The sequence below is a fragment of the Balaenoptera acutorostrata genome, chromosome 17 (assembly GCF_949987535.1).
Source record: "Balaenoptera acutorostrata chromosome 17, mBalAcu1.1, whole genome shotgun sequence".
Taxonomy (NCBI): Eukaryota; Metazoa; Chordata; class Mammalia; order Artiodactyla; family Balaenopteridae; genus Balaenoptera; species Balaenoptera acutorostrata.
Genome location: NC_080080.1, coordinates 25,521,778 through 25,543,793, shown reverse-complemented (window position 1 = coordinate 25,543,793; position 22,016 = coordinate 25,521,778). Strand labels below are relative to the sequence as shown.

Below are 22,016 nucleotides of genomic sequence, written 5' to 3'. Positions count from 1 at the left end.
GGAGAAAAGGGAACACTCTTGCACTGTTGGTGGGAATGTAAATTGATACAGCCACTATGGAGAACAGTATGCAGGTTCCTTAAAAAACTAAAAATAGAACTACCATATGACCCAGCAATCCCATTACTGGGCATATACCCTGAGAAAACCATAATTCAGAAAGAGTCATGTACCAAAATATTCATTGCAGCTCTATTTACAATAGCCAGGACATGGAAGCAACCTAAGTGTCCATCATCGGATGAATGGATAAAGAAGATGTGGCACATATATACAATGGAATATTACTCAGCCATAAAAAGAAATGAAATGAAGGTATTTGTAGTGAGGTGGATGGAGTTAGAGTCTGTCATACAGAGTGAAGTAAGTCAGAAAGAGAAAAACAAATACAGTATGCTAACACATATATATGGAATCTAAGGGAAAATAAAGGTCATGAAGAACCTAGTGGCAAGACGGGAATAAAGACACAGACCTACTAGAGAATGGACTTGAGGATATGGGGAGGGAGAGGGGTAAGATGTGACAGGGTGAGAGAGTGGCATAGACATATATACACTACCAAATGTAAAATAGATAGCTAGTGGGAAGCAACCACATAGCACAGGGAGATCAGCTCGGTGCTTTGTGACCACCTAGAGGGGTGGGATAGGGAGGGTGGGAGGGAGGGAGATGCAAGAGGTAAGAGATATGGGAACATATGTATATGTATGACTGATTCACTTTGTTATAAAGCAGAAACTAACACACCATTGTAAAGCAATTATATTCCAATAAAGATGTCTAAAAAAAAAAAAGAAAAGAAAAAAGAACCTGCTGTATAAAAAAAATAATAATAATAAAATTCCAAAAAAGAAAAAAAAAAAAAAAAGAAGATACGGTGTATATATATATATATATATATATATATATATATATATATATATAATGGAATATTACTGAGCCATAAAAAAGAATGAAATAATGTCACTTGCGGTGACATGGATGGACCTAGAGATTATTATACTAAGTGAAGTAAGTCAGACAAAGACAAATTTCTTATGATATCACGTATATGTGGAATAAAAAAAATGATACAAATGAATTTATTTACAAGAGAGAAATAGAAAAAAACTATGGTTACCAAAGGGGAAAGGGGGTGGGGAGGGATAAATTAGGAGTTTGAATTAAAATATACACACTACTGTATATGAAATAGGTAACCAACAAGGACCTACTATCTAGCACAGGGAACTATATACTCAACATCTTATAATAACCTATAATGGAAAAGAACATAAAAAAGAATATATATACATATATATGTTTACAAAGTGGATGTTTATTAATCATGTAGATTTAATTGATTGTTATAATAATATAATTATTGATTTGGACTCAGGCAAAAAATGGCCCACAGGCTGGGTTTGTCCTCAAGACTTATAACACTTAGAGTCATGTATACTAAACACTGTAAGTTCAGTATGTGCCCTTCAGTAGGTGCCTTATAATAATACTAGATAATGGTTCTGAGTATTTTTGTGTTTCCTGTCTAGAAAAAATTATTTTGAAAGATGAATAATTACTGAAGGGCCCAGATCATCTCGTAAATATAATGTTACTTATGTGATTGATGAGAACTAGGAGAAATTTGTTGGGCCTGTGAGGAAAACACTTAGTTAAAAATTTAGATTCAGGCTCCAGAATGAAGCTACTCCACAGGACTGAATTAGGTAATATTTCATATGAAACGACAAAATAATACTCAAATTGTTAATCATTTGAAAGTATAAGCAATATAGACATCACAACAGTTTGTAAAATTAATGTATGATGAAAGAAAAATTTTGACCATTGCTAATCAAAAATCTGCTTTAACCATTCACCACTGGTAAAATAAACGTAAAGGCTAATATTAGCCTCCAAGGCTAATATTGCACTGAATTTTTAAATTCATCTTATTGCAACCCTGACAATTACTTTGCTTTGTATTTTACTGTGGACTTGCTGTATATTTAGATGATTGCAAATTGCCAAGATAAAGCAGAAACAGCAATAGAGATAATTAGAAAATTGTAGCTTTATTATAAAATAGTCACAAAAAGAAAAATTATAAGTGCAAACACAAATCTAAAAAAAATTCAAAATTTCCCTAATAAAAAAAGGGGAAAATAACTCTCCTTCCCTCCCACCTCTCTTTAGCATTTCTTTTAGAAAACTTGCAATTACAAATGATTGCTTTCTCTGTTTCTTTCAGATGTATGTAAATGTTTTAAAAGCTAAATAAACCTCTTACCAGTTTTGCACCCCAAGAATGTCTCTCTTGGAGGCCATGGGAGTCATCTCTTTGAAATGTGAACATCAAGATGGACGGTGCCCTGTCACCCTGTTTCTGTGAGAGTTAAAGCCTAGGTGCTTGGCTTCAGGATGTAACTTCCTTCTTGTCATAAAGAAGACAAGGATAGTGCATTCAGGCTATTAAAAAAAAAAAAAAAAAGATAGGCGAGACCGGGTGGTTTATAAACAACATAATGCACTATCCTTTTTCTTTTGATAAGGATAATTAACATGTGAAATGATTATATCTACTTGTCTATATAAATGGGTTAGATTTTTTTTTCTCTTTCTGCAGTCTCTTTAGCAGATTGCCTATCATGTGCATAATGGTCTGATTTAATCCATATTCAAGAGTAAAACTAATTCATTCTTTTCTTTATTTTCTGGAAAGGATTCACTGGGTTGGTAGGTGACTTTATATCAATATTTGTATTTTCTCAACAATGGGTATGTCACTTAAAACTCTGCTCTTTGCATACAGCCTCAACGGCTAATTAATCTCGATATCCTTTCAAAGACCTTGGTTTAGACTCAAACTGCTTAAGACAACTTTGTATTCAACCCCCATCCCTGACAATAAGGGGTGCTTCTGGGCCACAGAGGAGGGAGTCTTATACCATTCTCAAAAAACTCTGAAAAGAGTCTTCAAATAGTTTTAACATGTTTTTAATACATCTTTTTGAAACAATTATCTGTAAACTTAAATTAAAAACTTCTTTAATATGTGTTTATTTACAAGCTGAGTAACTTCAGCATTCATAGTGCATTCTAATCTTCTTAGTTAGTCCCTTCATGCTAGAATAAAAGATTAAAAGCCCTAAATAAATGCACACAGAAATAGTCCTCAAGCTCTCAAGTACAATATAAAATAAAAGACAAGATCTATTAAATTTCAATTATGCTCAATGCTTGATTTTCCTTATAATCACTCTAGGCATTATGGGTGTATCCATTAGAAATAAGAACTGTAGCCCTACATTCGAATATATTTCCTGTATTGTACAAGTATGTAACTTTTGCCTTTTATAGAAATGCATTTAATATTCTTTCTTCTAATACAGTGCTAACAAGGATGGTGTATACCTTCATTTTTGGATACATGAAATTAACTAAGGATGAAGATGATGGCTGCAAAGATTAGATTTAAAAACCCCTGAAATAATCACCATTAGGGTGGCAGCAAAAAGTGTTACCACCAAGAGGGCAGACAGCAAAAGCAAGAAGAACTACAATCCTGCAGCCTGCAGAAGGAAAACCACATTCACAGAAAGATAGACAAGATGAAAAGGCAGAGGGCTATGTAACAGAGGCAGAAACAAGATAAAACCCCAGAAAAACAACTAAATGAAATGGGAGATAGGCAATCTTCCAGAAAGAGAAATCAGAATAATGATAGTGAAGATGATCCAGGACCTTGGAAAAAGAATGGAGGCAAAGATCGAGAAGATGCAAGAAATGTTTAACAAAGATCTAGAAGAATTAAAGAACAAACAAAGAGAGATGAACAATACAATAAATGAAATGAAAAATACACTAGAAGGAATCAATAGCAGAATAACTGAGGCAGAAGAACAGATAAGTGACCTAGAAGACAGAATGGTGGAATTCACTGATGCAGAGCACAATAAAGAAAAACGAGTGAAAAGAAATGAAGACAGACTAAGAGACGTCTGGGACAACATTAAATGCAAAAACATTTGCATTATAGGGGTTCCAGAAGGAGAAGAGAGAGAGAAAGGACCCAAGAAAATACCTGAAGACATTAGAGTCGGAAACTTCCTTAACATGGGAAAGGAAATAGCCACCCAAGTCCAGGAAGCGCAGAGAGTCCCATACAGGATAAACTCAAGGAGAAACACGCTGAGACACATATTAATCAAATTAGCAAAAATTAAAGACAAAGAAAAATTATTGAAAGCAGCAAGGGAAAAATGAAAAATAACATACAAGGGAACTCCCATAAGGTTAACAGCTGATTTCGCAGCAGAAACTCTACAAGCCAGGCGGGAGTGGCATGATATACTTAAAGTGATGAAAGGGAAGAACCTACAACCAAGATTACTCTACCCGGCAAGGATCTCATTCAGATTCGATGGAGAAATCAAAAGCTTTACAGACAAGCAAAAGCTAAGAGAATTGAGCACCACCAAACCAGCTCTACAACAAATGCTAAAGGAACTTCTCTAAGTGGGAAACACAAGAGAAGAAAAGGACCTACAAAAACAAACCTAAAACAATTAAGAAAATGGTAATAGGAATATACATATGAATAATTACCTCAAACGTGAATGGATTAAATGCTTCAACCAAAAGACACAGGCTTGCTGAATGGATACAAAAACAAGACCCATATATATGTTGTCTACAAGAGACCCACTTCAGACCTAGGGACACATTCAGACTGAAAGTGAGGGGATGGAAAAAGATATTCCATGCAAATGGAAATCAAAAGAAAGCTGGAGTAGCAATACTCATATCAGATAAAATAGACCTTAAAAAAAAGAATGTTACAAGAGACAAGGAAGGACACTACATGATGATCAAGGGATCAATCCAAGAAGAAGACATAACAATTATAAATATACATGCACCCAACATAGGAGCACCTCAATACATAAGGCAACTGCTAACAGCTCTAAAAGAGGAAATCGACAGTAACACAGAAATAATGGGGGACTTTAACACCTCACTTACACCAATGGACAGATCATCCAAACAGAAAATTAATAAGGAAACACAAGGTTTAAATGACACAATAGACCAGATAGATTTAATTGATATTTATAGGACATTCCATCCAAAAACAGCACATTATACTTTCTTCTCAAGTGTGCACAGAACATTCTCCAGGATAGATAATATCTTGGGTCATAAGTCAAGCCTCAGTAAATTTAAGACAATTGAAATCATATAAGCATCTTTTCTGACCACAACGCTATGAGATTAGAAATCAATTACAGGGAAAATAACATAAAAACCACAAACACATGGAGGCTAAACAATACATTACTAAATAACCAAGAGATCACTGAAGAAATCAAAGAGGAAATCAAAAAATACCTAGAGACAAATGGCAATGAAGACACGACAATCCAAAACCTATGGGATGAAGCAAAAGCAGTTCTAAGAGGGAAGTTTACAGCTATATAAGCCCACCTCAAAAACAAGAAAAACCTCAAATAAAAAATCTAACGTTACACCTAAAGGAACTACAGAAAAAAGAACAAACAAAACACAAAGTTGGCAGAAGGAAAGAAATCATCAAGATCAGAGCAGAAATAAATGAAATGGAAACAAAGAAAACAATACTAATAAAACTAAAAGCTGGTTCTTTGAGAAGATAAACAAAATTGATAAACCATTAGCCACACTGATCAAGAAAAAGAGGGAGAGGACTCAAATCAATAAAATTAGAAATGAAAAAGGAGGAATTACAACAGACACCACAGAAATACAAAGCATCCTAAGAGATTACTACAAGCAACTGTATGCCAATAAAATGCACAACGTGGAAGAAACGGACAAACTCTTAGAAAGGTATAGCCTTCCAAGACTGAACCAGGAAGAAATAGAAAATATGAAAGACCAATCACAAGTAATGAAATTAAACCTGTGATTAAAAATCTTCCAACGCACAGAAGTCCAGGACCAGAGAGCTTCACAGGTGAATTCTATCAAACATTTAGAGAAGACCTAACACCCATGCTTCTCAAACTCTTCCAAAAAATTGCAGAGGAAGGAAAACTCCCAAACTCATTCTATGAGGCCACCATCACCCTGATACCAAAACCAGAAAAAGATACGACAAAAAAAGAAAATTACAGACCAACGTCACTGATGAATATAAATGCAAAAATCCTCAACGAAATACTAGCAAACAGAATCCAACAACACATTTAAAGGATCATACACCATGATCAAGTGGAATTTATACCAGGGATGCAAGGATTCTTCAATATACACAAATCAATCAATGCGATACACCATATTAACAAATTGAAGAATAAAAACCATATGATCATCTCAATAGATGCAGAAAAAGTTTTTGACAAAATTCAACACCGATTTATGATAAAAACTCTCCAGAAAGTAGGCATAGAGGGAACCTACATCAACATAATAAAGGCCATATACGAAAAACCCACAGCAAACATCATTCTCAATGGTGAAAAACTGAAAGCATTTCCTCTAAGATCAGGAACGAGACAAGGATGTCCACTCTCACTACTATTATTCAACATAGTTTTGGCAGTCCTAGCCACAGCAATCAGAGAAGAAAAAGAAATAAAATGAATACAAATTAGAAAAGAAGAAGTAAAACTGTCTCTGTTTGCAGATGACATGATACTATACGTAGAGAATCCTAAAGATGCCACCAAAAAACTACTAGAGCTAATCAATGAATTTGGTAATGTTGCAGGATACAAATTAATGCACAGAATTCTCTTGCATTCCTATACACTAATGATGAAAAATCTGAAAGAGAAATTAAGGAAACACTCCCATTTACCATTGCAACAAAAATAATAAAATACCTAGGAATAGGTATTTTACCTAGGGAGACAAAAGACCTGTATGCAGAAAACTGTAAGACACTGATGAAAGATATTAAAGATGATACCAACAGATGGAGAGATATACCATGTTCTTGGATTGGAAGAATCAATATTGTGAAAATGACTATACTCCCCAAAGCAATCTACAGATTCAATGCAGTCCCTAACAAATTACCAATGGCATTTTTTTACAGAACTGGAACAAAAAATCTTAAAATTTATATGGACACATAGAATACTCCGAATAGCCAAAGCAGTCTTGAGGGAAAAAAGTGGAGCTGGAGGAATCAGACTACCTGACTTCAGACTATACTACAAAGCTACAGTAATCAAGACAATATGGTACTCGCACAAAAACAGAAATATAGATCAATGGAACAGGATAGAAAGCCAAGAGATAAACCCATGCACCTATGGTGAACTAAGCTATGACAAAGGAGGCAAGGATATACAATGGAGTAAAGACAGTCTCTTCAATAAGTGGTGCTGGGAAAACTGGATAGCTACATGTAAAAGAATAAGATTAGAACACTCCTTAACACCATACACAAAAATAAACTCAAAATGGATTAGAGACCTAAATGTAAGACCAGGCACTGTAAAACTCTTAGAGGGAAACATAAGAAGAACAATCTTTGACATAAATCACAGCAAGATCTTTTTTGATTCACCTCCTAGAGTAATGGAAATAAAAACAAAAATAAACAAATGGGACCTAATGAAACTTAAAAATCTTTTGCACAGCAAAGGAAACCATAAACAAGATGAAAAGACAACCCTCAGAATGGGAGAAAATATTTGCAAACGAATCAACGGACAAAGGATTAATCTCCAAAATATATAAACAGCTCATGCAGCTCAATATTAAAAAACCAAACAACCCGATCCAAAAATGGGCAGAAGACCTAAGTAGACATTTCTCCAAGGAAGACATACAGATGGCCACGAGGCACATGAAAAGCTGCTCAATGTCACTAATTGTTAGAGAAATGCAAATCAAAATTACAATGAGGTATCACCTCACACCAGTTAGAATGGGTATCATCAGAAAATCTACAAACAACAAATACTGGAGAAGGTGTGGAGAAAAGGGAACCCACTTGCACTGTTGGTGGGAATGTAAATTGATACAGCCACTATGGAGAACAGTATGGAGGTTCCTTGAAAAACTATAAATAGAATTACCATATGACCCAGCAATCCCACTACTGGGCATATACCCTGAGAAAACCATAATTCAAAAAGACACATGCACCCGAATGTTCATTGCAGCACTATTTACAATAGCCAGGTCATGGAAGCAACCTAAATGCCCATCGACAGACGAATGGATAAAGAAGATGTGGTACATATATACAATGGAATATTACTCAGCCATAAAAAGGAATGAAATTGGGTCATTTGTAGAGACGTGGATGAATCTAGAGAGTGTCATATAGAGTGAAGTAAGTCAGAAAGAGAAAAACAAATATCATATATTAACACATATATGTGGAACCTAGAAAATGGTACAGATGAACCGGTTTGCAGAGCAGAAATTGAGACACAGAAGTAGAGAACAAACGTATGCACACCAAGGGGGGAAAGCAGCGGGGGTGGGGGGTGGTGGTGTGATGAATTGGGAGATTGGGATTGACATGTATACACTGATGTGTATAAAATGGATGACTAATAAGAACCTGCTGTATAAAAAAATGAATAAAATTAAATTTTAAAAAAAGTGTTATCACCTCACTCACATCTGTTAGGATGGCTATTCACAAAAAGGTAAGAAATAACAAATGCTGGTGGGGATGTGGAGAAAAAGGAACCCTTGTACACTGTTGGTGGGAATGTAAACCGTTACAGCCCCTATGAAACAGTATGGAGGTTCCTCAAGAAATTAAAAACAGAAATACCATTAGATAGAGGAATCCCACTTTCTGCTAGAGATATCCAAAGGAAATGAAACCATTATCTCAAAGAGTTATCTATAATTCCGTCTTCACTGCAGCATTATTCACAATAACAGGGCTATGGAAACAACCTAAGCGTCTGTCAGTAGATAAATAGATCAAGAAAATTTATGCACACACAGACACACACACACATATCGTTCAGCCTTAAAAAGGAAGGAAATCCTGTCATTTGCAACAACATGGGTGAAACTGGGGGGCATTATGATAAGTGACACTAAGTCATATAGAGAAAGACAAATACTGCATGGAGTCACATATGTGGAACTTAAAAAATAAAAAATAAAAAAGAGAGAGAGTCTTAATTCATAGAAACAAGAGAGTTGCCAGGTATTGGGGAGTGGAGGAAATAGGTAGAGGTTGGTAAAAGTGTACATACTTTCAGTTATAAGATGAATAAGATATGAAAGTCTAATGTGTAACATGATAACTATAGTTGATAACACTGAACTCTATAACTGAAATTTGCTAGAAGTAGAACTTAAATGTTCTCACCAGAAAAAAAAAAAAAAGGTAAATATGTGAGGTGATAGATGTGTTAATTAACTTGATGGGGGGGGGAATCCTTTCACAAAGTATACATATATCATCACGTTGTATAATTTAAAATGCCTTACATTTTTATTCATCAATTATACCTCAGTAAGTCTGAAACAAAATTTTAAAAGCAAATAAAATAGAAAAGAAAGTGGATCAAAATACTAGACGAACAACATACAGTTTTAAAAATAAAAATATATGAAGTACTGTGGAATGATGGGACTACATAAATGTTAGTTCAATTAGGTAACTGAGTAGTGAATAATTGTGTTTTTTACTTCATTTATGGTCTTGGACTTCAGAAGTTTTAATTTATTGGTTAATTCTAAAGCATAATGTGTGTGAGAGTGTTTGGAACAGTTCTTATTACAGATGCAAAAAGATGTCTATTTCAACACTTGTTTTTAGAAGAATTTTAAGGTCAAGACCTCAGCACATACATCTTTTTACTCATCTGTGGATACTTCAGTCAAATATTGGGTTGGCCAAAAAGTTTGTTCGGGTTTTCCATAATAGCTTACCAAAAACCCAAAAGAACTTTTTGGCCAACCCAATATTTAGCACTCTAACAAAGTGCTGTGCTTTTGTGGGAAGAATGCTAATGTATTTATTTACATACTCTTTCTATATTTTGTCCTAATTTCTTTTCTACAACCACTTTCGAAATGCCTACCATATTACAAATATTCCTGATAAAAAGAGAAAAATCCCAACTGAAAGCTTCTTTAGTTTAGACAATTTGATCCAATTGAATCCAATGCCAAAAAAAAAAAAAAAAACACGAAAACCCCAAAACAAAACCATAGCAATTGCTTAAACTGCAGTAAAACCATCCGTGTTTTCACAAAACAAAGTAAAACAGTAAACTGCGTTTTTTTTTTTTTTAGTAAAATCACCCATGTTCTCCCAGTCGAAAATGTAACTATCATCACAATGAAGAAATAATAAAGAACCATAAAAATAAACTATCCCTTATATTTAACATTTTTGTTGCTAGTAATCAAATGTCACAGAGATTATTTCATACTGCAGCCTAAAGTAATTCTGAAATTCCAAGAGCATTTATTTACTATTGCCCAGTAGCAAGTCATTTGAATGACTACACATCAAATTTTGTTCACACGATGAGATAATTGCTATTGTTCAGTTTGATTGTTTTTCTTGCATGTGGTATCAGTAAGTGCTGTTGAAACTCTGGTGCTAGAGACTAAATGTCCCTCTGCTGCCAAAACTTACATGTTGAAACCTAATCTCCAATGTTAGGGTATTTGAAGGTGAGGACTTTGATAGGTGATTAGGTCATGAAGGCAGAGACCTCATGAATGTGATTGTGCCCTTATAAAAGAGGCCCCAGAGAGATCCCCGCCTCCATCTGCTATATGAGGACACAGCAAAAAGATGGCCATCTATGAACTGGAAAGCGGGTTGTTAGCAGACACCGAATCTGCTGGCACCATGACCTCTGAATTCTAGCCTCCAGAACTGTGAGGAATACATTTATGTTGTTTACAAACCACCCAGTCTATCCTTTTTTTTTTTTTTTTTTTTTTATAGTAGCCTGAATGCACTGACACCACATAGACCTGCATAGCTCTCTACTGCTCGTGGTATGTCCTTGCCAATGTCTGCAAAGATATCCCATCTGCTGACATGTTTCAGTAGATGTGTCTTGATGCAGAGCAATTTTTCCGCTCCCATTATAATTCATGCCACACCTAACGATGTTAACACAGACTCTGTGTTAGGTATTTTGGGAAATCCAAGATGAGTAGTAAAGTCTCTGCAATCAAGGAACCTAAAATGATTGTGAGTGTGTATGAGTGTGTGTGTGGGTGTGTGTGTGAGTGTAATGGAGGAGGACAAGGAGGAGTGCAAGGCAGAAATAAGAGCAGTAAGAAGATATCGGATTGGACAAAAAGTTCCTTTGGTTTTTAAGTAAAAATAAAAGACACATTTTTCATTTTCACCAAGAAATTTATTGAACAATGCATTCATCATTTTGTTCCACTACCTTCTGCCATTTTTCAGGCAATTTCATAATCCTATCTTCCCAAAACTTTTTATCTTTTTGAGCAAAGAACTGTTCCAGGTGCCTTTTACAGTCTTCCAGGGAATTGAAATTTTTTCCATTAACAGAATTTTATAAAGACTGAAATATCAATAAATGTAAATCTGAAGGGGCAATGTCTGGTGAATACGGCAAATGAATCAGAACTTCCCAGTCAAGCTGTAACAGTATTTGCCTGGTGATCAAAGAAACATGCAGTCTTGCATTATCCTGATGGAAGATTATGCGTTTTCTGTTGACTAATTCTGGATGCTTTTCGTCAAGTGCTGCTTTCAGTTGGTCTAATTGGGAACAGTACTTGTTGGAATTAATTGTTTCATTTTCCGGAAGGAGCTCATAATAGAGGACTCCCTTCCAATCACACCATATACACAACATCACCTTCTTTGGATGAAGACCGGCCTTTTGGTGTGGTTGGTGGTGGTTCATTTCGCTTGCCCCATGATCTCTCCCGTTCCACATTATGGTACAGTATCCACTTTTCATCGCCCATCACAATTCGTTTAAAAAACATAACGTTTTCATTACATTTAAGTAGAGAATTAGAGAAACGCATGCAGAAATATGGTCAAGAAGGTTTTTTTCTCTTAACTTATGTGGAACCCAAACATCAAAGCGATTAACATAACCAAGCTGGTGCAAATGATTTTCAACACTTGATTTGGATATTTTGAGTATGTCAGCTATCTCCCGTGTGGTATACTGTTGACTGCTCTCAATGAATGTCTCAATTTGATCACTATCATCTGCAACTGGTCTACCCGACCGTGGAGCATTGTCCAGCGAGAAATCTCCAGAGCGAAACTTCGCAAACCACTTTTGACACATTCGATCAGTCACAGCACCTGCTCCATACACTGCACAAATCTTTTTTTGCATTTCAGTTGTGTTTTTACCTTTCTTGAAATAATAAAGCATAATACACCAAAAATGTTGCTTTTTTTCTTCCATCTTCAATATTAAAATGGCTATACAAAAATTTTCCAATTTTGATAAGTTTTTTTTTTTAATGCACGCTGATATGACAGCTGTGACAATACAATCTAACAAAATTGTTTCGAATTAAATTAAAGACAACTAAGCACTACTAGAGCCATCTTAGGGAAAAAAACGAACGAACCCTCTGGCCAACACAATATTTTTTTTGTTTTTGATAACTTTCATATGAAGGGTGAAAGATTATTCTGAATGGTCAATTTTTCTAAGTCCTTTTTATACTGTGGCCATCAATCTCTAACAATATTGCCTTGTTGCTATATTTAGTATATTCCCTTCTTTCATTAGCCCATGGGGTCGGTTGATATTTAGATTTTCATTATTAACAGGGGAAGGTACAAGAGCAAATTTGGGAAGGTGTAAGTCCCTGGTTGTAGGAGAGTTTGCTCAAGGCAAATATCACATATAGTAGTCTGATACCAAGGTGGCATTTTGAAAGAGTAAACTGTTGAAAAATTTTATAAAATAATATATCTTCAACAAAGTAGCTCGTTAAAACATATGCACCAGTGAGCTGAGAGCAATAACAATAATATATGAACATAAAAAACAGCTACCTTTTCTATAAATCTAGTATGAATATTATTTCTTAAATATTAAAATAAAGAAAATATTTATTTAAAATATATTAACACAAAGTAGAGTTTGCGTGTGCGCATGTGTGTGCATGCGTGTGTATTTAAAATAAAAAGAAGAAATATAGATCAATGGAACAGGATAGAAAGCCCAGAGATAAGCCCACGCACATATGGTCATCTTATTTTTGATAAAGGAGGCAAGAATATACGATGGAGAAAAGACAGCCTCTTCAATAAGTGGTGCTGGGAAAACTGGACAGTTACATCTAAAAGAATGAATGGGAGAGATGGGAGAAAATATTTGCAAATGAAGGAAATGACAAAGGAATAATCCCCAAAATTTACAAGCAGCTTATGCAGCTCAATACCAAAAAAAACAAACAACCCAATCCAAAAATGGGCAGAAGACCTAAATAGACATTTCTCCAAAGAAGATATACAAATTGCCAACAGACACATGAAAGGATGCTCAACATCACTAATCATTAGAGAAATGCAAATCAAAACTCCAATGAGGTATCATCTCACACCGGTCAGAATGGCCATCATCAAAAAATCTACAAACCATACATGCTGGAGAGGATGTGGAGAAAAGGGAACCCTCTCGCACTGTTGGTGGGAATGTAAATTGATATAGCCACTATGGAGAACAGTATGGAGGTTCCTCAAAAATCTATGAATAGAACTACCATATGACCCAGCAATCCCACTACTGGGCATATACCCTGAGAAAATCATAATTCAAAGAGTCATGTACCACAATGTTCATTGCATCTTTATTTACAATAGCCAGGACATGGAAGCAACCTAAGTGTCCATCGACAGATAAATGGATAAAGAAGATGTATCACATATATACAATGGAATATTATTCAACCATTAAAAAGAAACGAAATTGAATTATTTGTAGTGAGGTGGATAGACCTAGAGCCTGTCATACAGAGTGAAGTTAGAAAGAGAAAAACAAATACCGTATGCTAACACATATATATGGAATCTTAAAAAAAAAAAAAAGAAAGAAAATTGTTCTGAAGAACCTAGGGGCAGGACAGGAATAAAGATGCAGATGTAGAGAATGGACTTGAGGATACGGGGTGGGGGAAGGGTAAGCTGGGATGAAGTGAGAGAGTGGCATGGATTTATATATACTATCACATGTAAAATAGATAGCTAGTGGGAAGCAGCCTCATCACACAGGGAGATCAGCTCACACAGCACAGGGAGATCAGCTCGGTGTTTTGTGACCACCTAGAGGAGTGGGATAGGGAGGGTAGGAGGGAGATGCAAGAGGGAGGAGATATGGGGATATATGTATATGTATAGTTGATTCAGTTTGTTATAAAGCAGAAACTAACACACCATTGTAAAGCAATTATACTCCAATAAAGATGTTAAAAAATAAATAAATAAAATAAAAAGAAGAGTTCCCAGGGAAGAGTGTTGTTAGCCCATACTAACATATATCTGAGAATGAGATTTTACATTGTAAAATTTTTCAGGACAAATCAGAATTTGATAGTGATAGGATAGAACCATGTTTGGATATCTAAGACAACATTTTTGTTCACCTTCTGTAAGACGTTTGTTCAAATACAATGTCATCCAATATCAATGTATACTCATAAAATTTCCAGGAGCATCTTGGAAAAGAAGAGTCTTCTTTCTATTTTTTATTTTGCAAGTGTTCACTTAATTATTCTTTATAGTGTTACTGCAACTCCATTAATAGAACAGCAAAGTGTGTGAGAGAAAAGGTAGGAAAAGGAAAGAGAATCACATTTCTCATAGGATGCATTTTTTACTATCTCAGTTTGATGCCATACAGATGAGAAGGTTGGACAAGTAATCAACAACTCCTCCCTTCTTTATGCAGATGAAATGAGGGTTGGAAGTGTATTCAAAGTCTGTAATTGTACTATCATCACTGTTAGTTCTCTCAAATTTATTACATCCATTTTTACCATCAGGTGAATTTATACATAAGTGTGAAAGTAGCACATGTAAAACAATCTGTGAAAAAGTTAAACTTCTTTTAACAGTCTTTAAAAGATATTAATGTGATGGTTGAAATCCATTATCTGAATTATTATCAACTGGTCAAGTTTATATTCTGATCTCTATTGACACTTGTCACTACACCACCATGAAGCTGCCATGAATGAAAAATGCTACTTCAAATTGGAGAAAAAACAAAAAAATGCCCTTCAAGTAAGTTCACTGGAGAGAAAATTAACAAGCATGAGAGTGAGAAAGAAAAGGCCACAAATAAGCAATACAGTACGATACAGCAAACGATACAGTACGATACAGCAACAAATCTTTGAATTGTGAATTTAAGTTTGCAGCTTAAATTCACATAATTTTAGGAATTTTCATCTGATAAAATTATATGGAGTACTTAGTACTGCATACGATGTCTAATTACAGTGTATTCTCTGTTACTTAATAAATGTATTGCTTATAACTGTGTCATGAGTATTTCTTCGGAACCAAAATTTCAAGGTAAAGAGATACGGCACACTGAAATTATTTATAAGTTACTGAATTGCAAAACTGATATACTTTGTACTTAAGGGGAAGAAATTATAAGAATTATTTTTAAAAACTTCATAATTCATTTTTGGAGGACTATTTTAGCTGTTGAACATGTTATGACTATATGGACTACATTTTTTTATTGAATAGAATATGACAATTGATTTTAACTTTTAGAACCTAAATATTGAAGGAAAATTGGAAGCGAAAACACCATTTACTTCCAATGCTTAATTCAATCCTATGACCTAAATAGAATAGGCTGGAATGTTCCTTATCTGGTTAAATATTTTAAAAAATGAGGTATCCTGTGTTTATTAAACTAATCAGAACTTACAAACTTAAATATATAGGTTGAATTCATCCTCTTATAAAATACTTTCAAATATCAGATTACACGGCTCTCTGTTAAATGAACATATTTTCCGTGTTTTACTATGTTTCTGACTTTCGGCTATTTAATATTTTTAAATAAATTTATTGAAAAGATAGTTTTAGTGCCGAAAGTGAGTCTCTAGCACATGGATCACACTTAAGAAAAAAGCAAAAAGGAATATGTAGAAGAGTAAACAGTTTGCCAAATAAAATGTCTAAATGGAGACTAATTTTACCCATTAGAAGAACATTATTTAAAATAAATTCCCTTCAACTGTTTTTCTGTTGTTTTTTTTTTTTTATAAGTTCTCGACCATTAACCATGCCATATGCAATACTGTTTTTAAACTTGGGCAAGATAGGCCCCTTCCCTGATCCCTTTATCTGACCATTCTGTAGCCCACCTCTTGCCCAGGGATGTGCCTGCTCACTTCCCCTATGAGATCCTGGACTAATTTCCAGCCCACAATGTGGTAAGAACTGAAATTGTGAGCAGATCTTTCAAACTTCTAGAGTAATTTGAAAGAGTAATTCTGTCTGGTGAATTTCATAATAAAAAAACTTGGAATGTATTTATATGTGTTTTTATTTCATTTTTCTAGAAATTTTTTTCACTTTGTAAAAGTATCATTTCAAGGTGAATTAAAAATAAAAACAAATCTTCTATTTTATAGTTTGTTTAAAAACTACTGTTCTACAACTCATTGGTACCTGGTACCCTGGAATTTCCTGCTACCTGAACCTTCATAGGCCTCTTTTCCAGGTCCACATTCCCAGGGTCAGAACACATGACCCATATGTGCACTCCTAGACCCAGTGGGCAGTGTTTGCAGGGAGGTGTGGCAGCTTGAATGTGTAGGCTGGGAAGTCTACATGCATCGTGAAGGATGGAGCTGAGTTTGGGAATAGAGGGTGGCCAGGTGCTGGCTGGGGCTGGGACCACTTTCCTATATCTTCATGTCCCAACAAGACAATCACACAAGTCCCAGAATTCTAAATTTAAACTTGTCCTTCTAGGTTGTTATGAAAGTGTATTTGTCAAGGTAGGAGGATGGAACATATTGTATTTAACTATATGTAGCTTAATTTATAACTTTTAATATTTAGACATTTGATATGTGAGATTCTATCTGCATTCTTACTCTGAGCCTTGTAAATGTCCAGATGAGTGGGCCTGCTGTTGAGAAATTTAAACTTATTAAAAAATATGTTTCAGGTACACTCAAATTTATATCAGCTTCTTTGGTAGATACAAATCCAATAGGTTCTCTTATCACAGACTCTTAGAGTTCAGAGGAACCTTTGACCTAACTTCAAGTTTGTAAAATCTCTGTTAGCTAGTCAGACAGCTTTTATTTGAACACCTCTAGGAGGTGGGTGCTACCTAAGTTCTGTTGTAGTCACCCTCACTTAAGGAAAAGAAAGTTATATTTTCAGAAATGTGTAATTGTGTTCTGAGGAAGAAAAGCATGTTTAAGAAACATATTTCTGGTTACAGACAGACAAATATAAAAAAATTCACAGATTTTTCAAAATTAATACCACTTCTCAGAGTGAAGGAATTATAACAAGTAATGAAATAGAACTACTGTGCAAACTAGGGACAATATGATGACAGGAATGTGAGAAAAGGAAAAATGTAATTTTTTTTTCTTCGTTTATTCTACCAGCAGCAGAAGCTTAGTCTGTAAAATACAGCTATTTCCACTTAACTATTCATTCAGGTCATAAGACCTCTTCTCATTAACATATTTGTTCTTCATCTGGTCTTATGTCGCCTACCTAACTTTGGGATCATCCTCAAAAAAAAAAAAAAAAATCAATTGTGAACCTATTTCTTTCATTTAATTATCCAATACTTCTCATGTCATCTGCTACTTGATCCAATTCATACAACAAAGGATTTAAAAAATCACTTAAAAAATTTATTCACCCTGTCTTCCAAAATAAAAGGAAATAGAGACATTATCTGCACTTGATAAGAATTTTGAAAAGCACAGAAAATCCACTAATAAAAATTTTACTAGATCTTTTTGAAGCAACTGAGGTCAAAATTCTTAAAAGAAGGTGTGCAGAAAGTGAAGGACTGTGGCATGTTTACAAAGAGGTTCTTGTGATTAGCGAAGAGTTCATTTTTTTAGAAAATGTATGGCTATATTGAAAATATAAAGGGGTTTTCCTCTTAATACTTAAAATTATATAGTAAATATCATTGCCCTAATTCTTCTTACTTTGAGTTTTGCAAAAACATAATATATATACGATTATGACGTCTGCATCTAAAAATATGTGTGTGTGTGTGTGTGTGTGTGTGTGTGCGCGCGCGCGCACTCGTGCGCTCATCTCATAGTCTTCTGGTTATTTAAACATAATGTATTATCTTTCTTACTCTCTCTTAGCCCTCCCACGCTCTCACTAAGGGACCAATTTAGATCCAATGATTGAGCAGTCTAAAAAGTAACAGTCACAGATTAAAGCTTTAATTTTTATTTCTACTGGAGGTGAAGTACTCAATGTGAACTTTGAATATGATAGTATAGGGAAATCCATTTGGAAACTTGGTATTCTTTTGAAAATAATAATTAATAACCATTCTGTGTTATTAATACAATAATTTGTTCTATGAAGAAAATATCAACAGGTATATCAGAATTCATTATTGTCTATATAATTTTTTTAACATTAGAATAGATTAAATTATATGGTTCAAACATAATATTATTTTTTTCTTTTAGCATGTGGGATTGTACAGATTACTGCTTAATCCCAATAAATGTACTCTTTTATGCTTACCATTTCTAATGGTTGGGTATTTAAGATAATAATTTTGATATTTTCCTTCTGTGTCTTATTAGATTACTATAAATTTGTATGTCTATAACTTTTCTGCCTGTAGTTTTATGATATTAATTATCTCACAGATTCTTTAAGGCAGTGGCTAAAGGAGTATACAGCATCTATGATCTGGGATATTAGTTGTACAAGATGACATCTATTATTTCATTAGATTCTGAAATACTAAGCTTTATTTAGTGGTAGATATAGTAAAAAAGATGTTTAAGAAATATTCTTCAGTCAACTGACTAGCTATCCTGCCTTTCCCTGTCCATGCTTTGAAGAATCTAAACCTGAATTCTAGTCCTCTATCTTAAGCAGAAAAAAGGAAAATATGTCCCATCACATACATGTCTTACAGTTTCATTTTTGAAGTTCATATAATGTGATCTATCAAACAAACATGTAGAAAGATAGGTCTCAGAATGTGTAAGGATCACTTACAAAATTTGTTATATTATCATTAATGCCCAAGAAACTTCAACTTTTCTAAAGTGTCAGATAAAGGAACAAATACATGTATTATTTGGGAAATAATAAATAATAAATTTAAGGAATACACCAAATTTTGTGTTGTATCATGTGTCACATGCCTATAGGCCCAGGCAGGCAATGCAAGGGTTCTTAGATGCTCAAGTGAAAAATGATACAAGGTTTACAGGCCATGAGAACCTATGGGCTCTCTAAAGAGGGCAGAAGAGAGTTCCAGCAAATTTTGCCATGTGATAATCCAGTCCTAGTGTGGCCAGTCTGTCAAAAGAAACAACAAATTCAGATTTTTTATATGTAATTTTCAATTATTTAAAACACTGTATAGTTGACCCTTGAAGAACATGGGTTTGAACTGCACAGGTCCACTTATACATGGATTTTTCTTCCAATAAATACTACAGTACTACACAATCCATGGTTGGTTGAACCCATGTATGTGGAACTATGGATATGGAGGGCTGACTATGGGATTTGGGCATGAGCATATTGTGATATATGTGGCAGTTCCTGGAAACAATACCCCGTGGATACCAAGGGATGACTGCACTTCCCAAACAACAACCAAAAAACATACTTACTGATCATATTAGTTCTGTGGCTGTCAATTTCTAATACAATATTACAGTATAATGAAATCCAAACTATCAGGTACTAAACCACAAAGAAATCTAGGAGGAACTATATATTATTTCTGAAAGATATTAGTCTAACGTGGTGAAATGTCTACCAGGTACATCATCCTGATAAAAATGTTGAGTATTTTTAGGGGGGTGGAGTTACAAATAATTTGAACAACATAAACAAATATGAAGAACATGTAAAATACTGGCCCTTTGTCTATCATTACCTTAGGAAGCACAAAGTGAAATTGTAGTAGGCTCACAGATAAACAACAAAATTGTGGTTGATCAATGATATCCATGAGTAGGTGGAGGAGAAAGTTGAAGTTGAGGTCAAGAATGCATAAAGATAAGTAAGAAAAGAAGGGAATTTTTTTTTTTTTTCCTGAAAAGATAACAACTAAGATGGAATAGTATTGGGTCTACAATGTACACATAAGGTAAATCCTTGGTGTTATTACAGGATTCTGGAATAACAGTACTAGGAGAACTTCTTGTAAAATTAAAAAGAAAAGGAAAGGAAAGAGGAGGAGAGGTTTGGAGGCCAGTAGGGATTACAACTGCAGCCCCTCAGGACTGTATATATTTGCAAACTTTAAAAGCTTCTGCCTGAGGGTCTGGCATCCAATCAGCCTGAAACTAGGTGATCACTGAATTCCTTTCTTTGGAACACTGACAGGTCTTGGCACATGCTGAACAGCAGGGGCAAATCAGGAATAAATACGGCAGTATATACAACCAAAAAGATTTAAGAGACAACAAAGAGCTAGGTCAGGGTTGAATGAGAAGGATCATCACCTACACAAAGTCACTACTTCAAGACTGATAGAGGTAGCAGTTTTGCCTAATATATAGAAACAGACACAGAGAATTAGGCAAAATGAGGAGACAAAATATGCTCCAAACAAAAGAAAAAACAAAACATTAGGAAAAAAAAACCTTAATGATATGAAGATAAGTAATTTATCTGGTAAAGAATTCAAAATGATGGTCATAAAAGTGCTCACTGAACTCAGGAGAAGAATGGATGAACACAGTGAGAACTTCAACAAAGAGTTAAAAAAATATAAGAAAGAATCAATCACAGCTAAAGAATGAAATAACATGAGTAACATAAATTAAATGAAAAATACACTAAAGGGAATCAATAGCAGATAAGATGATACAGAAGAATGATTAGCAATGTGGAAGACAGGGTAATGGAAAACACCCAATCAGAACAAAAAGGGAAAAAAAATTATATATGGATAGCTTAAGGACCTCTGGGACAACATCAAGCACAAGAATATTTGCTTTATAGTGATGCCAGAAGTAGAAGAAAGAGAGAATGGGGAACAAATGTATTTGAAGAAATACTGGCTGAAAACTTCCCTATCCTAGAAAGGAAACAGACATCCAGATCCAGGAAGCACAGAGAGTTCCAAACAAGATGACTCCAAAGAGACCTACAAAGAGACACATTATAGGTAAAATGTCAAAAATTAAAGAGAGAGTACTAAAAGCACTAAGAGGAAACCAACTAGTTAATATAATGGAAGCAATTTTTTCAGCAGAAACTTTGCAGACCAGAATGGAGCAGCATGATGTATTCAAAGTGCTGAAACAAAATAAAACAAACAAACAAAAATTTACAACCAAGAATACTCTATCCAGCAAGGTTATCATTCAGAATTGAAAGTGAGATAAACAGTTTCCCAGACAAGCAAAATCTAAAGGAGTTCACCACCACTAAACTGGCTCTGCAAGAAATGTTAAAGGGACTTCTATAAGCTGAAATGAAATGGCACTAATTAATAGGAAAACACATGAAACTAAAATTCTCACTGGAAAAGGCAAATACATAGTAATGGTAGTGGACCAATCACTTATAAAACCTGTGTGAAGGTTAAATGATGAAAGAGAAAATAAAGACAAAAAAAATCCAAACATGACACTAAAGAAAATCATTAAACAATCATTAAACAAACAAACAAACAAAAAAACCCAAGACCCATCTTTATGCTGCTTATAAGAGACTCACTTCAGATCTAAACACACACAGACCAAAAGTGAAGGAATGAAAAAAGATATTTCATGCAAATAAAAACAAAAAGAAAGCTGGGGTAGCAGTACTTACATCAGATAAAATATACTTTAAAATAAAGACTGTA

At 34.5% G+C, this 22,016-nt stretch overlaps 1 protein-coding gene across 3 annotated transcripts in view; it reads right to left on the bottom strand.

Moving 5' to 3' along the window:
• The window catches only part of CSMD3 (CUB and Sushi multiple domains 3), a 1,183,499-nt gene that overhangs the window by 570,051 nt on the left and 591,432 nt on the right, over window positions 1-22,016 (bottom strand). The window lies entirely within an intron of this gene.